The following is a 14,332-nucleotide window of genomic DNA, read 5'->3' as shown; positions in this document are numbered from 1 at the left end:
TCCCTCCTCTTCTTCTACTTATTGGTTGGAGTCAATCATCGTAGATAGCCCCTTTACTGCTTTCGATCTGTCTCTTTCCTCTTCTATTGCTTTGTGTGTGAGTGTTTTGCATCTGCGAAGCAACATGTACAGTAAAATGAATGCCTTTTTGATGATTAATTTTGGGGTGACCTAGTTCTTTCGATCGACCCGCTTGATGAGCTTCGATGGTTTTTACATCGTCTGATCATTCCTTATCATCTGGACGGCCCTCCATTACATCCAGGTTCTATCGTTCTTGTTTTGATATTTTGTTCCTCTTACCTAGTTATTTTAGTATTCTTGTTTTATGGTTTGATGTTTCTATTAGATATTCTGAATTAAATTGCATAGAATTGATTGTAAATGGAGTGTAAGTTCAGTGATAACTCGTGATGTGGAAATGAAAATGAAGATTGATGCACTAGTCATACTCAAGATTTAAAATATCTTCAGCCTATAATTTAAGGAGACTAGTTGATTGATGATGATGTCACACACCGTATCGGAATGAGGTGGGTAAAATGAGGGTTCACCTCTAGTATACTATGCGATAAAAATATGTCAGTAAGGCTTAAAGATAAAAATATATTTTTGGCCCTTTTTCGGGTTATATGATGAGTCCACAAATTGGACTCATTTAGGGCTTTATTTTGATAGAAATACTTTTCTCGAATGCTTATTTTGTCTCAATATCTGATGAAAACTCTAAAGTTTCAGGTATTTGAAGTTTTAGTGGAAGCATAGACACTTAGGAGCAAAATGGCTGAAAAGAAAGAAGAAACTGAACCCTTAGCATCGCCAAGAACCTTTGGCTATTCGCCGAAAGGACATACTCCGCCCTTTGTTGCAGTATGAGAAGACCATAAGGAAAGAGGATCAAAAAGGCGTATTTAATTTCTTATACCCATTTGATTTTAGTACCAGTTTAGGTGTATTTTGTTATTTCTTGATGTGTGGCTAAAAACCCCATTCTTGGGGTTTGATTTAACAAATATGTGTTGGTATTGTTGGTGGGTCTTGCTTGCTGATAGGTTAGATGTATTTTAATGGTGATTTCACCTAGTGGTTGTGGTTTAATTTAATGGGTTTGTAGTTGCAAATACAAAACCACCCATGTGTTTTCGGCTTGACCGAGAGGGAGGTCGTGAAACCAAGACCACTAGATTGATGGCCTAATGAGTGGGTCGACATGAGGTTCAACCCGAGAGGGTGAGCCCTAGTCCCATAACCTAACACTCAGCTCAAGAGAGTGAGTGGAGTAAGGCGTAAGATGATCTTCATCCGGCAAATGGATGTCTGAGAGGAACCCATTTGAAATGGGGTAAGTTGCACGAGAGGGAACTTATTTCCATCTAAAGCTTAGACTAGTCACTATTATCTTGCAAATTTCCTATCGAAAGCATGTACCCAACGATTTATCTCAAATTGTATTGCGGTCACACCCCAAGAACATTTCCCCATACTTGAGTTTCTTGTTATTTTTTGGTTGTTTTTACTACTTGTGACAAAACCCCCAATTTTGTGTCACCCCCTTTAATGTAATATGTTTTTGTTCATAAATCTCTTTAGCTAGGACTAATTTGTGCTAAATTTTATTTTTCTATCAATTCTCAAAACCACTCCCTTAGGACACAACCCCAACCTTTATTTGGGTTACTATACTGCAGAGGCCACGACAAAGGCAAACAATGAGGACTAAAACAACAATACTCTGGGGACCATGGTTTTACTTCAGGGAAATGCATCGAATACCCCGGCAGATAGAGAGACTACATAGACAGGACCCTTCTCTACCTCTTTCTATATCTTATCTTTCTTAAACTCTGGGTATTGTCATTATTCGCATTTGAGGACAAACACTCTTATTTGTGGTGGGGTGAGGCCCACCTTGTTTTGCTTGTTTTGAATACTTGTGTTTTGTGGTATATTTGGGTTATCTGTTTTTAATTGTTTCTAAAACTACTTTTTGCGGATGATTGTGCTCATTGCTCTCTTTTGTTTTAATTGCAAATGATTTTGACCATTCCAATTTTTTTTGAATTTTTCACACATTTTTGCCACCCTTCGTGAGTAGAATGTGGCTATTCTTTTGCAAAAAATTGAGTTTCGATTTCAATCAATACCGATGACTTGAATAGTGCTCTCAATTGAACGAACATGAATGTACGGCTACGATGAAGCCAAATAAATTTGCATAGACAATATGTGAACTCTTTGCATCTCTCTCTGATTAGCCATTTATCAAATTGATTCTCTTGTAATGACTGTTGCACACTAGTGAAAGTGTGTAGTCTTGTTTGACTTAAGTGTTGATGCCTCGTGTGATTAGGTTGCTTTGAAACTTGCATGAATAAACCTAGAATTTGCCCTGTTAGTCTGATTGATTTAGATAGGTGTCCTCTTGAAATAACCTTAGGCAACTTTAAAGAGTGTGAGCCAAATTTGACATATATCTCTTTTATGGCCTACCCGTGAGCGTGTATAACTCTTTTGAACACCCTTTGAGCCTTACCTTTCTTTGGAAGAACCTTGATGAATCCTAGACCTTACTTGACCCACTACCTACAATCCTTTTGAGTTGTAGTTTAGCGAATAGCCAACTTAAGCCTAAGTTGGGGGTGTGGTGAAAAGAAAAAGGAGAAGTCAAGAAGTGCAAGAAAAGTCCCCCCTCACCTATGGTGTTGCATAACGATGGAAACCCTTCATCAAAGTAAAAATACAATATATATATATATATGTGTGTGTGTGTGTGTGTGTGTGTGTATGGAATAAAGTACGAAGAAAATTGGGTTTCCAAGCAATCCATAAAGGTGAATAAAAAGGTAACTTAGAAGCACCAGAAAAAGAATTGATAAAGGAAAAGAAGGGAATGCCTTGAGAATACCACAACTCACGAGGAAAAAGTCACTGAGCCTAAATGACCATACCTTTGCACTCAGCCCCACTACGAGCCTTAGAAAGACCTTTTTGATCTTTAGTAAGCCGAATCAAAAGTTGATTGGAAAATAAGGGCAAACTTATGGGTGAAAATATGCATTGTGTTCCTCTTTTTTGAGTGTGAGCGTTGCATCTGATTCCTGATCTTGAATTGTTTAACCTCTTTGTGTGAATATGGAATCATTTTTCATGTGAGGGCATTTAGATACTTTTTGTTGAGCTTCAACTTGTACAAGTAGCAAGTATTGCGAGCATGAGAATCTTTGGTAATGGTGTGTCACAACCTGAATCTTTGAGTACACAATTGATCCTTGCATAACTAAATTGAGTCTTATTGTGTACATTCATGATTGAGTCTTGTGTAGCACTGTTTGAGACACCCTTTTTGAATGGTTGAACTTAAGTTTGCTTGAGGACAAGCAAAAGTTTAAGTTGGGGGTGTTGATGAGTCCACAAATTGGACTCATTTAGGGCTTTATCTTGATAGAAATAGTGTCCTCGAATGCTTATTTTGTCTCAATATCTAATGAAAACTATTAAGTTTCAGGTATTTGAAGTTTTAGTGGAAACATGGACACTTAGGCGCAAAAAAAAAACAAAAAGGCTGAAAAGAACGAAGAAGCTGAAGCCTGAGCATCACCAAGCACCTTTGGCGATTCGCCGAAAGGACAGAATCCGCCCTTTGTTCCAGTATGTGAAGCGCTGAAGGAAGAGGATCAAAAAGGCGATGAAAGGAGCAGTCGGTGCTTCGCCAAATAGTTTCGCGAAGCAGTACTATACCACCCAATGGTCCAGAACGTGTAAATGCTGAAGGCAAGCACTAAACGGCGATAAGACAGAAGAAGGGCGAGTCGCCGGGTCATTCAGCGGACTCGACTATCCTCGCCGAACTATCCGCCTACACTAATTTCTGATGGCTATAAATACTAAACTCTTTATTGTTTTTAGGATTTCCGAACCATTATTATAATTTTCATAATAGAATAGTACATTTTTAGGTATTTTCTCTCAAGTTTGGAGAGGGTTTTGTGGGAGACTTGAAGAGAGAAGGATTTAATCTTCCCCAAGTTGGAAGTGGTTCTTCTCCATTATTCTTCCTTTGCTTAAATCAAGGTTTAATTTTTTATACCCATTTGATTTTAGTATCATTTTAGGTGTATTTTGTTATTTCTTGATGTGTGGCTAAAAACCCCGATTCTTGGGGTGTGATTTTGCAAATATGTGTTGATATTGTTGTTGGGTCTTGCCTGCTGATAGGTTAGATGTATTTTAATGGTTATTTCACCTAGTGGTTGTGGTTTAATTTAATGGGTTTGTAGTTGCAAATACAAAACCACCCATGTTTTTTCGGCTTGCCCAAGAGGGAGGTCGCGAAACCAAGACCACTAGACTGATGGCCTAAGGAGTGGGTCGACATGAAGTTCAACCCGAGAGGGTGAGCCCTAGTCCCATATCCTAACACTAAGCTCGAGAGAGTAAGTGGGGTAATGCGTAGGCTGGTCTTCATGCAAAAAATGGGTGTTCGAGAGGAACCCATTTGAAACGGGGTAAGTTGCCTGAGAGGGAACTTATTTCCATCTAAAGCTTAGCCTAGTCACTATTATCTTGCAAATTTCCTATCGAAAGCACGTACCCAATGATTTATCTTAGCTTGTATTGCGGTCACCCCCAAGAACATTTCCCCACACTTGAGTTTCTTGTTAATTTTAGGCTGCTTTTACTACTTGTGACAAAATCCCCAATTGATATTTAACACTTTTGTGTCACCCTCTTTAATTTACTATGTTTTTGTTCGTAAATCTCTTTAGCTACGACTAATTTGAGCTAAATTTTATTTTTCTATTAATTCTCAAAACCACTCCCTTGGGACACGACCCCGACCTTTAGTTGTGTTACTATACTATCGACGATCGTAGACACTCGAACCATAGGTTAGTGTCGTTGGTCACGATAAGCATCATAATACACTAATGGATTTCTATTGTTTACCCTGCAAAGAGAACAAAATCTAGGCCCAAATCAAGATATCTGGTCCAAGATAAATCTACGAGTGGGTTATGGTGTTGTCGAGGCTCAGTACACGACTTGTGCAAATTTTGGTAGTACGATTGTGTATGTTGAAGTTTCTATTGGGTTCTTGATTGTTGAGTTCTGTAGAAATTCTTGAGTTAGTTTCATGAGATTTGAAGTTAGTTTTCAGTAGATTCTTGTATACTTTGGTTGGGTATTCGAATCTATGTGTTTGGGGAAACACTCTTTTGGGGGAAATTCCTAACCAAGTTGTATCTTTAATAAAGTTAGTGAAATTGTATCTCAGAAATAACAACTTGACAGGACATTTTCCATGTTCTATTGGAAATCTTACATCTTTCGAAGAGTTGTATTTATCGTACAACAATCTAGAGGGATAAGTGCCATCTTCTTTAGCTCGATTGACCAAGTTGAGGCTTCTTGGATTGTCAGTAAATACCTTATCCTGGGAGTTCCCTCCTCCATTGTACAATTTTTCATCCCTGGTAATCTCATATCTAGTTTAGGCAACTACTTCCCTGATATCCAAATACTTTACTTGGCGAAATGTCAATTCATTGGTTCCATACTGTCCTCTTTGGCCAATGCTTCAAAATTGCTAGAGCTTGATTTTCCTGTAAACAATTTCACTTGAAATATACCCAAGGGTTTTGGTAACTTGCGGAATTTCTTGTGGCTCAACGTTTGGAGTAACCAACTTGGATACGGTAAGCATGATGACCTTGACTTTTTGATTTCTCTTACCAACTGCCAGCAGTCTACAAAAGAAGTTCCATTTTGGAGACAGCCAGTTTGTAGGTACATTAGTTCATTCAATAGTCAACCTTTCTAGTCAGTTCACTACATCAAAAATGCTCTTTAGCGACAATTAATGCGAAAAGACATAGATTTCCTCTAGAACTTGTCTCGAAAGATCAGTTACAAACTTAAACTATCATTACGACCTATTACACACCTTTACTACTTAAAAATGAATTTAATACCACCCTGAAACATGTAACACCACTCTCATAGTATGTGGTGTGTTACACTAGCTGTCATGTCACCCATGTCAGAAATTATAATTTTTTCTATTATTTTTATTTATTTTTCTTTATTAATTAACTTTACTTTTGTTAACTATATTTTACACTAATTAATTCCTAATTAATTACTAAAAATGTCTAATCTTTTTCATCACTAAATCTCACCCACTTCATCTCTCATCTTACCGGAAAAATCATGGCCGGCCACCTTCACTATCAATTATTTATTCTTTGTTTTAAAAGTCAAATCGAATCGTGTTGCAGTGCTTGTTTTTCTATATTATTCCCGATTAAAAAAACTAGTTCGCTTTGTGGTCATGTCAGTAAGGAAGATTTCTCGATTTTTTAAATTTGTCAGAATTCTAAAGAAAAATCGTGTTAAAGTGCTCATTATGTTTCATTCCTCAACAATTATCTCTCTTTCTCTCTTTTTCTTTTATTCAACAAGTAACAATTTTGATTTTTTAATGGGTGGGTTGTGAAGATGAAGAGGATAACTGAGGGGGTATGAAGAAGAAGAGGGTGGGGTGTGGGGAAGAAGAGATATGAGATGGTCAGGAAGGAGGATTTTTTTAATTGTTTTTTACTGTAATTTTTAAATCTGACCCGCATCTTTTTAATTTATTTTTTATTTTTTTTCCACGACAACTTTAGTGGGTAAATCAATTCACTCTTAAACAGTAAAGGTGTGTAATAGGTTCTCATGATAGTTTAAGCGTGTAATTGACTTTCCGAGATAAGTTCAAGGGGCAATCTAAATGTAGTTAATTAATGTGGAAACCCAGAAAAAGAACAAATGAGAACTTAAGAATAATGAAATATTAGAACTATAAAGCAATAAAGAACAAGAAAGAAGAGATAAGTTTATTTGATAATACAATCTTTTTTAACTGCCTAAGACTTACACTTATAATAAAGAACTAACTTCATTGCCCTAAAAGTTAGCAACACATCTACCGAAGAAAAACAAACTCCTAGAGACTAGGTCAAGAAGTTATTTGAGGAAAACTAAAGATAATTTACTACAGTAAATAAATAAAAGGCTGCAGTCTTAAAAGATAGAAACCAACACTCCTCCTTGGTTTAGGAACTGCTGATTCCTAGTTTTTCTCTGAAAAACTCAAGCTTGCCGAGGGAAAGGGGCTTGGTGAAAATGTCAGCAACCTGCTTATCACTTTTGCAGTACAGAAGCTTCACTTCTCCATGTTTCTGAACGTATCTTAAGAAAAACAACTTAATATTGAAATGCTTCATTTTGCATGAAAAACTGGATTATTAGCAATAGAAATTGCAGCTTGGTTATCAATAAAAACTTCAGTCCCTTCTTTTTGCTCCATATTTAGATCACACATAATTTTCCACTACCATAGTGCTTGATTCACAACTGCTGTTGCAGCAATAAATTCTGCCTCGGCTGTTGATTGTGCTACTATATCTTATTTCTTGGAATACCAAGAGAAAGCTCCTGACCCAAGATTGCAATAGAAACCTGAAGTACTCTTCATATTAGGTGCACCACCCTAATCACTATCAGAGAATCCGTTAAGTCCAAACTTCTGACTTTTGTGAAACTTAAAACCACAGTTGATAGTTCCCTTGATGTATCTAACAATTCTTTTAGCTGCTCTCAAGTGTAAATCACTTGCACAGTGCATGAACCGAGACAAAAACTCACTGCATACAGAATATCAGGCCTAGTTTCAGTCAAATACATCAAGCAGCCAATAAGACTTCTATAATATGCCTCATCCACCTTTTCAGTTCCATTATCTTTGGAAAAAATTTCCTTTTGGTTCATTGGAATACTCATAACTTTGCAGTCTTCCATATGAAACTTTTTTAGGATTTATTGAGAATATTTTTTCTGACAAATGAACACATTGTCTTCATTTTGTTTGATCTCCACTCCAAGGAAGTACGCCATCAGTCCAAGGTCTGTCATTTCAAAGACCTTCATCATTTCCAACTTGAAGTCCTCAATTAGGCAAACCTTACGTCTTGTGACAAAGAGATTGTCAACATACAAAGAAATAATAAGTATGTATGCTCCGGAACACTTAATATAAAGTGTAGACTCAGATAGGCTCTTCTTGAAGCCTAAACTGAGTAAATGATCGTCAATTTTGCTATACCAAGCTCTTGGTGCTTGCTTTAAACCATAGAGGGCTTTCTTTAGCAAATAAACCTTATTTTCTTGCCCCTTGACAACAAAGCCATCTGGTTGCTCAACATAAATCTACTCCTGGAGAAGACCATTGAGAAAGGCTGACTTAACATCAAGTTGGTAAACTCTCCAACCTTTTTTCGCTGCAATGGCTAGTAGCAATCTGATTGTGTCAAGTCGAGCAACTGGTGCGAAAGTTTCTGAGTAGTTTACTCCAAAGATCTGAGCGTAACCTTTCACTACAAGCCTCACTTTGAGTTTGTTAATGGAACCATCAACATTTAGCTTTGTCCTGAAGACCCATTTTACACCAATAATCTTGTTGCCACCCAAGTCTGATTTTTTTTTTTATCATCATCATCTCCTCCTTCATTGCTGCCACCCATTTGTCATCCCCTTCTGCTTCCTCATAGCTTGTGGCCTCACAAATTGCAGTATTGCATCTCTGATAGATATTAGAGATCCACCGCGTGCCTCTAACAAGAGGATCATCTACTAGATCTTTTGGATCTAATAGACTGTCAACTAGTGGATTGTTTTCAGGCTTCTCCCAGTTCTAGTGCTGGTCCTCAATGAGTGGACATCTCTACTTACTACAATTTTCTCTGTTTGAGGTTCATAGACCCTATATGCTTTGGAGAAAACACTGTAGCGTATAAAGATGCCAGTAACTACCTTCTTGTCAAGCTTATCTCTTTTAACCTGTGGTATATATGAGAAACACAAGCAACCCGAAATTCTGAGAAATTGCAATGAGGGTTTATGACCATACCATGCTTCATATGGTATTTTTATCCTTTACAGATCTAGAAGAAAGTCTGTTTTGCAAAAAAAAAGTAGTCCTGGCACCTTCCGCCCAGAACCTTTTTGGTAGATGCTTCTCATGTAGCATGCACCCAGTCATCTCCATTATTGTTCTGTTTTTCCATTCACTAACTCCATTTTGTCGTGGAGTATAAGGGACTGTTAGCTGATGTTCTATACCAGCTTTGTCACAGAGTAATTTGAACTGATTTGAAGTGTACTCCTTCCCATTATCAGACCTTGAAGTCTGAATTTTGCAGCCACTTTGATTTTTCACTTTTTCCTTAAAATTCCAAAACACATCAGCTAACTCAGACTTGAATTTTAAGAAAAAAATCCAGGTCAGTCTTATTAGATCATCAATAAATACAATGTAGTAAAGACTACCATTTAAAGATGGTTTTCTATGAGGTCCACACTGGTCTGTATGAATGAGCTTAAGCTTTTTTTATGCTCGCCAAATTGTTTTGGGAAAGGGCAGCCTATTCATTTTTCCAAGTAAACAAGCTTGGCAATCTATCCACCGATTCTGCAATCTGGGGAGATCATTCACAAGTTCCTTTCTTTGCAAGAACATACCTTGATGGTGAAAATGACCCATTCTTTTATGCCAAACTTCTATAGAGTTGTCTGTCTTAAGAAAAGTTGTCTGCTCTTCTTCCAAAAGATTGAGCGGGAAACACCTGCCCTCCATTTTGACCTTTAATATTTCATCGCCTGAGGGATCTTCTATCACACAAGTGTATTTTTAAGAACAGATTGAATCCATTCTCCATTAATTGACTAACACTGAGAAGGTTTCTATCAACGTCTAGAACATACAAAACATTTGCGATAAGCTTAGTTCTAGAGCCACTGGTAATGGCAATCGCTCCCTTGGCTTTCACAGCAAGACACGCACCATTTCCAATTCTAAATTTCTTTGTCTCAGTGTTCTACAATTCTTTGAACAACATCTTATCATATGTCATGTGGTCAGAGAAACAACTATCAATTAACCAACATTCACTTGAATCTAGGCTTCTGAAACAAGTTGCAACAAAAAGGTGATCTTCTTCTCGATTAGCAACTTGAGCTTCAACTTCAGGCTGCTGAATTTTGGCTTTACAAATTACAACCTAATGACCCTGTTGATTGCACTTTCTGCATTTTGCATCAGGTCTCCTGCAACATTTGAAAGGAGGGCGACCTTTTTTTTCACAATGCCGGCAAGGAGGATAGCTAGCCTTCTTGCTTTTAGCAACATTCTCACTATTTTGCCCTTGTATCTTCTTGTTATGCTCCTTCTTGTTTCTTCCATCATCTTGATGTTTAACTAATAGGGCTCCTTCAACAACTTCTTCCTGTCTCGTTACACGTCGTTGCTCTTGTGCTTGAAAAGCACTTAAGAGCTCCGCTAGTGTAATTTTGGACAAGTCCTTACTAAGGTTGTAACAGTAGCCTCAAATTTTTTTAGGTATTGTTACAAGGATTTTCTCGACAATCTTGAATCGTTAAAAGTGGAACCCAACAATCTGACTCGATTTGCTATATTAAAAAGTCGGTCAAAATACTCCTTTATGGTTTCACTTTCCTTCATCCTTTGCAGCTCAAACTCACCCACTAAATTTAGCACTTGCATCCCTCGAATTTTTTTATCTCCTTCATAGTCAGTCTTGAGATAATCCCATACCTCTTTTGCTGACTTCAGGGACATAATACGAGTAAAGATGGTGGATGAAACTGCTGTATACAAGCATGCCTTTGCCTTTGATTTCATGGTTTTTCTTTCCTTGTGATTTTTAATCTGCGTGATTGTGGGATTGTTTGGTAAGGGAACAATCTCGTAATCATCTTCTACAGCTTCCCAGAGATCCACAACATCCAGATATGTCTGCATTCTGACTGCCCAGATCTGATAACTATCTCCATTAAAAGCTGGTGGTGCCATTGAAGAAGAACTTGCTTCTCCGTCCATGGAATTCACTAAAATAGATTAATGAACACACATAAGTCCCTCAAGAATAAAAAGCTCTGATACCAATTGTAGTTAATTAATGTGGAAACCCAGAAAAAGAACAAAGGAGAACTTAAGAATAATGAAAGATTAGAAGTACAAAGCAATGAAGAACAAGAAAGAAGAGATAACTTTATTTGATAATACAGTCTTTTTTCACTGCCTAAGACTTACACTTATAATAAAGAACTAACTTCATGGTCCTAAAAATCAGCAACACGTCTGCTGAAGATAAACAAACTCCTAGAGACTAGGTCAAGAAGTTATTTGAGGAAAACTAAAGCTAATTTACCACAGTAAATAAATAAACGGCTGCAGTCCTAAAACATAGCAACTAACACTAAGAGATAAGCTCAATTTTCGCTAAATATGTATTTTTAGCAGCAATTAGCACTCTTTATATATGTCCCTAAAGCCTTTAGCGACAATGAATCTAATGGCACTTAACTAATGCCGGTTAGACTTTAGTGCTATTTATTTATGTAACTATTTATTGTCGCTAAAAGTTATTTTTGTTATAGTGGTTATAAGGCCTACGCTAATAGGAACTAAACCACAACAACTTTTTGCTCTCTCATCCCTCACAAAAATTTATGCATCTTATAACTCTTTGGTAACTAGAGTCATCTTACTTATCTTGATTTTTCTCACAAAATTTTTTTGGGGATGATTTACGATCTCTTGGAAAATGCTTGGCCTTGGGGGATCTATTTGAAGGGAAACTCCCTCCAAGGGACCATTCCCAATTAAGAAGATCTTTCGGATCTCCAATCCTTGGATCTTTCCAAAACTAATCTATCTGGGCCAATTCCTCACTTCATTGCAAGTCTTACTTCCTTACTTTACTTGAACTTATCTTTTAACAATCTAGCTGGTGAGGTTCCTGTCACCGAAATATTTTCAAATTTGAGGGCAGATGTATTAAATCGGAACTCCGTGCTTTTTGCTCAGATTCAAGAGCTGCAGTTACGACCTTGTGTTTATCAAAAGACACAGAAGAAGCATGTACTTCCCTCAAGCATGATACTTCAGACAATGAATATCATAATATGTGGCCTCTGCACTTCATTATCTACACCATGAGTGCCAAATACCCATGATCCACTTTGATATAAAACCACAAAACATTCTTCTTGATGAAGATCTCACAGTTCATTTCGGTGATTTCGATTTGGTGAGACCCATTCCTGAATAAGATCTCACAGCTCAGTTTAGCTCACTTGGAGTATGGCAACCATTGGCTATGCAGCTCTAGGTAATGTTTCTAGGTTAACAGAAACTGTGATATGAAATTTCTTCTAACAATAGTGGTTTATTTATAAGCTAAATTTGTTTGTTGCAGAATACATCATGGGTAGTAAGGTCTCCATTTTAGGAGATATGTACAGTTTTGGGATTCTCAAATTGGAGATATTCACTGGAAGAAGACCCACATACACTTTGTTCCAAGCAAGCTCTAGTCGCCACCACTTTGTCGAAACAACTAGCATTGCCAAAGAGAGTTATGGAGATTCTAGACAAACCACTTTTCGTGGTGAGATTAGTAAAGAAACCAATGGAAAAGAATACTGGGGCAGTATCAAGAAAGAAGAGATGGAATGCTTGGTTAGCATACTTGAGATTGGTGTTGACAAAAGTTTACAGTAAGTTGACACTAATAACAGAAAAATTTCTACAAAGGGGAGATTGAGGCCACAAGCTACAAATGAAAGCATTGGATTTGATCTAAAAAGGTTTAAATTTTGTCTACTTGGTAAGAATGCTTACATTCTGTCTATTTGGAAAGCTTTGGATTTGATGTAAAACTTGAAATCCCTGTAGTCTCAGATTTCTTGTTACTTAATGGATTTAGTCTAGCAAAATCAGCTATTAGTTCTTAACGTCTACATCAGATAATACATTTCATTCATGAATGTAAAGAATCAGATGTTTTAGGGGATCATGAAGCACGATCAAATGATCATGGTGAGAATGTTCCTAAAAGGTTGTGATTCTAGACACAGATGAGGTATTCTTGTCCCAAAGTTGGAGCATCATGATCAATACTTGAAAAATACAGCAGTTGCCCCAAAAAAAAGTTTATATCCACATTCAAAATGCATTTATGAAACCCCTGAAAAGAAAATTCAAACAAGTTAGGCATGATCAAGTGGTTGAACATCTCCACCATTAATCGGTAGGTAAGCTCGAGTGCATGTTGGTGGGTTAATGAGAATACTGTTGATCTTTGTGTTGCTTCCTTGCTTTGCTTGTCATTTGTCCTTGTCCTTTATTTGAATATCAATTCCATGCCCACATGACATTTTTTATCCTTTATCTTGTCATGTCCTCACCATGCCCTGCCCTCAAGTCCTTGGTCCTCACATGCCACTTTGGAATCAGGCCTTGGTGCCATTGCGCACACCTTAGCTTTGTCAACAGTTCGTCGCCATGCTTTAAAAACCTTGTCTATGCTGCCATTTAGCTGAGTGACTTAGATCAGGGGTCTAACAAGAAGACACTATATTTCTTAGGAAGGATTTAATAGAATTTATCATCTGCGGGATAACCCATTTTCCATTACATCAAAATAAAATAATTATCGTCAAACATAGGCTGAACTTATGACTTTTAGCTTTGAACTTATAAATCTGAAAAATCCTGTCAGACTTTTAAGGGGATCATAAAGGCATGATTAAATGGTCATGATGACAATGTTCCTAAAAGGTTCTGATTTTCCCTCCAGATTCTAGACACACATGAGGTATTCTTGTCCTATAGTTGGAGCATTATGATCAATACTAGAAATATGTAGCAGTTCCTCCCCCCCCCCCCCCCCCCCCAAAAAAAAAGTTTATATTCACATTCAAAATGCATATAGGGAAACCCTAAAAAAAATTCAAACAAGTTAGGCATGGTCAAGTGATTGAACATCTCCACCATTATTGTATGTAGGTTAGTGAGAACACTGTTAATAGTCCTAATTAGGTGGTGGGATGGAAAAGAAAGAGCTGGTTTTTAACTACTCCCTGAATGTTTTCTTTGGTCATCTAGAGAAGAATTAGAAGCTAATCCTGACCTTTAAGTCTCATTTAGAACATCGCAAGAACAAAACTCAGGACGGTCAATGAGTATGGCCTCTACTCTCTTTGTATCACTTTTGAGCCAATAAAGAGAATCACACCAATAAGTAGGTGGACTATCGAAGGATAAAAAACAGAAATTGGTTTTCAGTTGGATTTCATCGCTTCGATGAAAGTATATCAAGCTAAGTAAGCCTGAAGACGTATTGAGTATCTATAATTCTGTGGTTTTTGACCATAGGAAAGTGAAGTAAGAATTCAACTAACATAAAATCCAGTATTGTTAAAAAAT

The 14,332-nt window shown here is 37.2% G+C and overlaps 1 pseudogene; it reads left to right on the top strand.

The window, feature by feature from the left end:
* Window positions 1–780: 780 nt before the first annotated feature.
* LOC125833795 (putative receptor-like protein kinase At3g47110) lies at window positions 781–12,625 on the top strand (annotated as a pseudogene).
* Window positions 12,626–14,332: the final 1,707 nt, after the last annotated feature.

This window comes from Solanum verrucosum, unplaced genomic scaffold (assembly GCF_900185275.1).
Source record: "Solanum verrucosum unplaced genomic scaffold, falcon-dt-bn FXZP01000107.1, whole genome shotgun sequence".
NCBI lineage: Eukaryota > Viridiplantae > Streptophyta > Magnoliopsida > Solanales > Solanaceae > Solanum > Solanum verrucosum.
This window is presented reverse-complemented; position numbering and strand designations above follow the sequence as displayed.